Source organism: Lithobates pipiens, unplaced genomic scaffold (genome assembly GCF_037356315.1).
Source record: "Lithobates pipiens isolate NorthernLeopardFrog02 unplaced genomic scaffold, aLitPip1_a1.2 Scaffold_13, whole genome shotgun sequence".
Classification (NCBI taxonomy): Eukaryota; Metazoa; Chordata; class Amphibia; order Anura; family Ranidae; genus Lithobates; species Lithobates pipiens.
In genome coordinates, this window is record NW_027507718.1 from 330,121,018 (window position 1) to 330,127,729 (window position 6,712).

Sequence of the window (6,712 nt, forward strand, 5' to 3'; positions counted from 1 at the left end):
ACAGCATTTACAATACACACCTAGGCATTGCATTAAAATTCTTTAGTACAGATAGTTTTACATTCTCTATAGTTTACTAAATATACAGCACACAATATTTTTGTATTAACATTAGCTAAAGATTTTCTTGGTTTTCAGTGGACACAAATGGAACCAGCTGTTCTTAGAACCAGACCACATCTCTCCCAAGAACCCCAACTCTACCCACCGCCTTGACCACAACACACTGAGGTGGGTATTAGGTCATGTCACGGACAGAAGAAAATGACTGCTTAACATGCTTAGCACAAGGCCAAGTTAGACAAACCACAGCAAACAAAATGTAGGAAAGAGGAGCGATGCTAAAGTCTTCTATTTATACCAATGCATAATAGACTTCAATTCCAATCATAATTAGATCTACAAAAAACAGAATCACGAGTATGAGTGGATTTATTTTGATTACTTTTGGTCAATTTCTTTTACAGTCAAATTGAAAATGAAACCTTCTTAAAAGTTTGTTTGTTTTGAATGAATTTGTGAGACAGGAGAAATAACTGGTAGTTTTTTATTTAGACTTTTTCGGATGTATCGAAAAGACTGTAGTTTTCATCACAATTCAAATGAGCAAAAACCAGTAAAAACATATTTAGCGCCATTAAGACAATGTACTAGATATGAATACATCAATAATTCAGCTACATGGCATACTGACTGAGAAATAAATACTGGTATGTTATGGTAATCAAATGAATAAGGCGCGCTGAGAGAAGTCGTTGTCCACCATACCCCGTAGAACAGCAAATAGGCAGCCCCAAACTCGGGATCCAGGACCACCGCAATTCCAGGAAGTGGATGTAAATGTTTGCTGGTGTTGGATGTGTGCATACTCTGTGCATGCGCACACATTACCACGACTGAGTCCCGAATCAGTGAACTAAGATTGGGAAAGTACCTGTTTAAAGTGGAAGTAAACCCATGGATTTAAACAGTTAAAAAAAAAGGCATGCCGGGAATGCTAACTGCACATTGGCTGTGCTCTCAGCCAAACTATCAAACCATCCAATGGCTGGTGTCATAACGAATCACATGTGCAGCACCATAGCAGTTGAAGATTAAACGGAGGCAAAGATGGCAGCTTCCTTGGCTGAAAACGATAGGGGAGTTTACTTCCACTTTAAGGCTATGTGAACAGTAGTGGCTACATATCAATCGATGTTTACCTTGTACATTCCCACATCCTAACACATGTGCCTATTTTGTGGTTGTCGCCCAGCACCAGTGTCCCTAGTTGTCACCTCTTTTTGGAGGGGGTTGTCTTGCGGTCACGATCTTCTTGGCATAGAAATATTGAAGCTCCTGAAGAAGCGACAGTTCAGGTCACGAAAAACATGTAGAGCTACCATTTCCTTTTTAATCTATGAGGACTGTGGGAACAACCAAGAGGAATACATACATCTCAGTGTGGGCATTTTCTCAGTATTGCTCCACAGGAAGTATATGACTCAAGTATATTCTCTAGGACAAACCACTGTGTTCCATACCCTTTTATAAACAATGTGTTGTATATGTATGAATTTTATGTGAACTATTAAAATGTGTTATTATTTTTATACATGCCTACAGTCCGTTATTCTCAAATTTCAGCATTCATAGATTATGTAGGATGTGGAACTTTTATACCAAAGGTGTTTGATTGCCACCTGAGGGCAATGCAATCAATTACATTTCAATAAAATGAATAAGACAAGCTCACCTTGTTTAAAAAGTATTTTCTGTTTCTCCCTTTCTTGTGTCCCACCCTTCACCATATCTTCTACACTCAGATGCACTCAGATTTAGAAGGAAGACTTTCTGTCTCCGATCCACTTTGTTTTTTAATAGTGGAGGTATGTACATTATATTATAATTGTACCGTATATATAAATAACACTGGTTAAAAAGAATGAAAAAAGGTAAAAAAAAAAAAGAACACAGTTACAATATATACCTGTACACATTTAGGGTACAAATAATAAATATTCATCAACAGCTTTCTCTATGTATATTAGAATATGGTTTTGGTGACATATTAGGAATTTCAGTGACATTATTTAATTTTAGATTTAGAAGCGATATAGGTTTTAAATATTCTTTAGGCTCCATGCACACTGAAGCTCAAAAAAGCTTTTTCTGGACGCCAGATTGCTAGCAGAAAACACTGGTTGAAAAACGTGCTTTTAACAGCGTTTTGTACTAGCGTTTATGAGTGTTTTTAGCGTTTATGGGCGTTTTTAATAAAAATACACAGAGGACACTCCAAAAATCCCACAGTGCATTCCAAACTCCCACAATGCATTTAAAAAATAGAACGCTGAATGCTAATTAATGCATGTTTATGAGTGTTTATCGTCGTTTGTCGTTTTTTGACGTTGAAAAGGGGCACGTTGAACGCAAATTTCTGGCGTTCAGAAAAAAGCCCATAAACTCCACTGCTTATTAAAGCTAAAAAAACTTCCATGTGTGCATGGACACATAGGCTAACATAGAGTGGAGTTTATGGGCTTTTAAAAAAAATGCCCAAACTCCAATAAACTGCAGTTTATGAGCTCCAGTGTGCATGGAGCCTTAAGCCGCGTACACACATACTTAGTCCCTCATACAATCCGACGGACAGTCCGTCACACTTTCGAATGAACGGACTTGACCACACACGGATGCACAAACAGTCCGTCGAAAGCTTGCGCGATGACGTGTACAGCACGTACGACGGGACTAGAAATAGGAAGTCCAATACACAGCAATGCAACCTTCCGCCGTGTAAATCCTTTCTGAGCATGCGCCATTCTTAGTCCGTCGAACTAGCCTACTCACGAGTGGATTGTCCGCTGAAACCAAAGTATGACGGACAGTATTACGGAAATTCCGAAAGTACGCCAGACTGCACGCTGAAAAAGTCCGCTGAAGCCCACACACGAGCGGACTGTCCGCTGAAATGTGTTTCGGCGGACTAAGTAGGCCATACAATCCGCCCGTGTGTACGCGGCTTTACAGTTTTGCACATTTTAGTATTTGCCATTCTGCATAAATCCACAATTTTAAACCCATATATATATATATATATATATATATATATATATATATATATATATATATATATATATATATATATATGTTATTTATTATCTTGATGCAGTGTAATTTGCACCAACATTTTGACATATACTAAACTAGGAATAAAAAAAGTGAATTTTTTTTATTTTTTATTCTATAAGTTCTTTGCTTTTGGAAAATGTATAGTGTAGGAGATCTTAAACTGGAGTTTTGTCGCAAACAATAAATAACAAATTTGTGAGCCCCTGGGCCTTTAAGGAAGGGTGGGCTCCCTCCAGGCATGTCTGCTCTCAATCTATCCATTATTATATACACTATATTACCAAAAGTATTGGGATGCATGCCTTTACACACACATGAAATTTAATGGCATCCCAGTCTTAGTCCGTAGGGTTCAATATTGAGTTGGTCCACCCTTTGCAGCTATACCAGCTTCAACTCTTCTGGGAAGGCCCCAATATTTTTGGTAATATAGTGTATGTGTTCCTACTATGGAGGCTCTCAAAATTTATAGAGTTAGGACTGTAGATAATACTGGGGTGCCGGGATGTGGCCTCTGCAGTTTATGCATATATTTGCAAACATATGCAAACGAAACCCCTGTTTTCAATGTTCTGACGGACTTTACGAATGAACGGACTTGGCCACACACAATCACACCAAAGTCCGACGGATTCGAACGTGATGACGTACGACTGGACTAGAATAAGGAAGTTCATAGCCAGTAGCCAATAGCTGCCCTCGCGTCGGTTTTTGTCCATCGGACTAGCATACACACGAGCGGTCTTCTCAGTAGGAACTGGGTCCGGCGGAGTTCTGTCGGAAAAATTTGAAACATGTTCCATTTCTAAAGTCTGTCAGACTTTTGCAAATCAAAAGTCCGCTGCAGCCCACACACGATCGAATGGTCTGCTGGAATCATTCCGTCGGACTTTTGATGTTGAAAAGTCCGGTCGTGTGTACGCGGCATTAGATGGGACAATTAGGTTTGTTGAAGTGTGACTGGTGAGTTGAACTGGGAATTTTTCTTAAGCCGTGTACACACGACGGGACTTTACGGCAGAAAAGGTCAGACGGAATAATTTTATTGGATGTTCCGATCGTGTGTGGGCTTCATCTGACTTAAAAAAAAATAAAAATTATGATGGACCTAGATATAGAACATGTTTTAAATCTTTCCGACGGAATCAATTCCTATCTGTAAAACCGTTCATCCGTATGCTATTCCGACAGACCAAAAACGAAGCAAGGGCAGGTATTGGCTACTGGCTATTGAACTTCCTTTTCAAGTCCTGTCATTCATCATCGTATTCTAAACAAATGGACTTTGGTGTGATCGTGTGTAGGCAAGTCCGTTTCAGTGGAACTCCGTCGGAAAGACCGCCAGAGTTTATTCTGACGGAAAAAACGGTAGTGTGTACGCGGCATTAGTTGTTGCAATGCTGCGTACACACGACCGGACATTCCGACAAAAAAATCCTTAGGATTTTTTCCCACGGATGTTGGCTCAAACTCTTCTTGCATACACACGGTCACACAATGTTGTCGGAAAGTCTGAATGTCAACAACGCGGTGATGTACGACGAGCCGAGAAAATTGAAGTTCAATAGCCAGTGCAGCTCTTCTGCTTGATTCCGAGCATGCGTAGAACTTTGTGCATCGGAATTATGTACACATGATTGGAATTTCCGGCAGCGGATTTTGTTGTCGGAAAATTTGAGATCCAGATCTCAAATTTTGTGTGTCAGAAATTCCAATGGAAAATGTCCGATGGAGCTTACACACGGTCAGAATTTCTGACAAAAAGCTCCCATCGAACATTTTTCGGTGGAAAATCCGACCGTGTGTACGCGGCAAAATACCTACACTCATTTCTATAGAACAGAGGTATATACATATCCACACCTCCCAACATTTTGAGATGGGAATGAGGGACACCTACTAGCAAATGTAAATAGTCATAGGACACACCCCTGTCACACCCCATTAAAGGAGAATTAACCCCAAAAAAACTTAATTAAGTCCTTTTTTACCACTACTATTCCTTTATACAGGCTTTTAAAATGTACAAATGCAGCAATTTAGAAATTGGATGAAAGGTTTAGAACTGGAAAACACTCTATAGATCAGACCAAAATGAGGGACAAATGAGGAGGAATGAGGGACAGAGGGACATTGCTCCAAATCAGGGACAGTTCCTCAAAATCAGGGAAAATTGGGATGTATGCATATCTACAAGATTTATTTGAACCCTTATAATGTGTAAAGCTGACTGGGTGTCAACAAAACAGAAGTTATAAAGCTCTAAATGGAAACTGATTATAAGATTAACATAAATGCTGACATAACTGTCCACTCCTACAAAATTAAGTAGCGTGGATGTCATGCTGATCCTCTTGCTTCAAAGAGAATGCGTGCAGATAAGAATTTCCAACTTTTCATTGATTTCCTTGACCTTAATACTAGTTCCAGGTCATCAACATAAAATTATTGAAGCTAATAAGTCAGCATAGCAGCCACGAAACTGCCATTTTAAAGAAAAGGGTCAGCAATGGCAGCCCCATGATGGTTTAAAACATTACATGTGTGCTTAAAGCATTAGCTTTATATGACAGTTTCAAGTATTACATTACAGGTGTGATATGAAATGTCAACACTAGGGGTCAGTAGTGTAAAACATATCTTATGCTACAATTGGAAGCAGTTAAACAGATTGGTCTATAACCTAACAAACCTTTCTCGGAATTTGTGTGCAAATGACATTTAGCATTACTTCTTTTCTATTCATTATTATGGCAAATGCATTTATATATTTACGTAATAAAACAGATAGCAGTTCCAGAGAAACATAACTTACTCAGGCCACTATATCCAAAATTATTTTATGAAACTTAGATTTATCTTGTGAAGGTGTTTTCCTTATTTATTTTTATTTTTTGCATACTACATTTTCTTAAAGTGTAATATACATTTGATGAAAATTAGCTAAATTTGAATATTAGAAAAATGCTGTGAAATACAATGAGAAAAAAAAAAACACATCTTCTACCCACACTTTAGTAGTGAATATTTTTTAGAACTGGTGCAAATATAGCTAGGTCACAAATTGTGTTCCCGACACCAACTGATTTGATTATAACTAATTTTCCTAGGCAATTATAGAATATATCTGATTGTTATAAAGAGCATACTGGTGAAAGAAGCTGAGCTGCTGAGAATAAACAATGAATCCGGGGATACTGACTATTGTGGCATCTGTAAAGTGGGTAACGTCACAGTAGATCACAGTAAAGTGTCTTGAGACTTTGCACAGTGGTAGTTTAGTTATAAAGATTAGTCAAACTGTATATTAGGGATCCAGGTTGTTTATTATCATTTAGAACTTGGGAACATAATTTTTCCACTCAACAAGCTCGTGCTTTTCAGCGCAGTTCATATGAGCTCCCGATAGGAAACTATGCATAGTGCCTACTTATTTCATGCAATCATCATAGAACAGTAGAGGAACAAGTGAAAAATATAAACCCTCCAGTTTGATAACAATTCACTTTCTTTAACAAAAGGACATACCGTATTGATCGGCGTATAACACACACTTTTTTCCCCTTAAAATCAGGGGAAAATCGTGGGTGCATGTTAT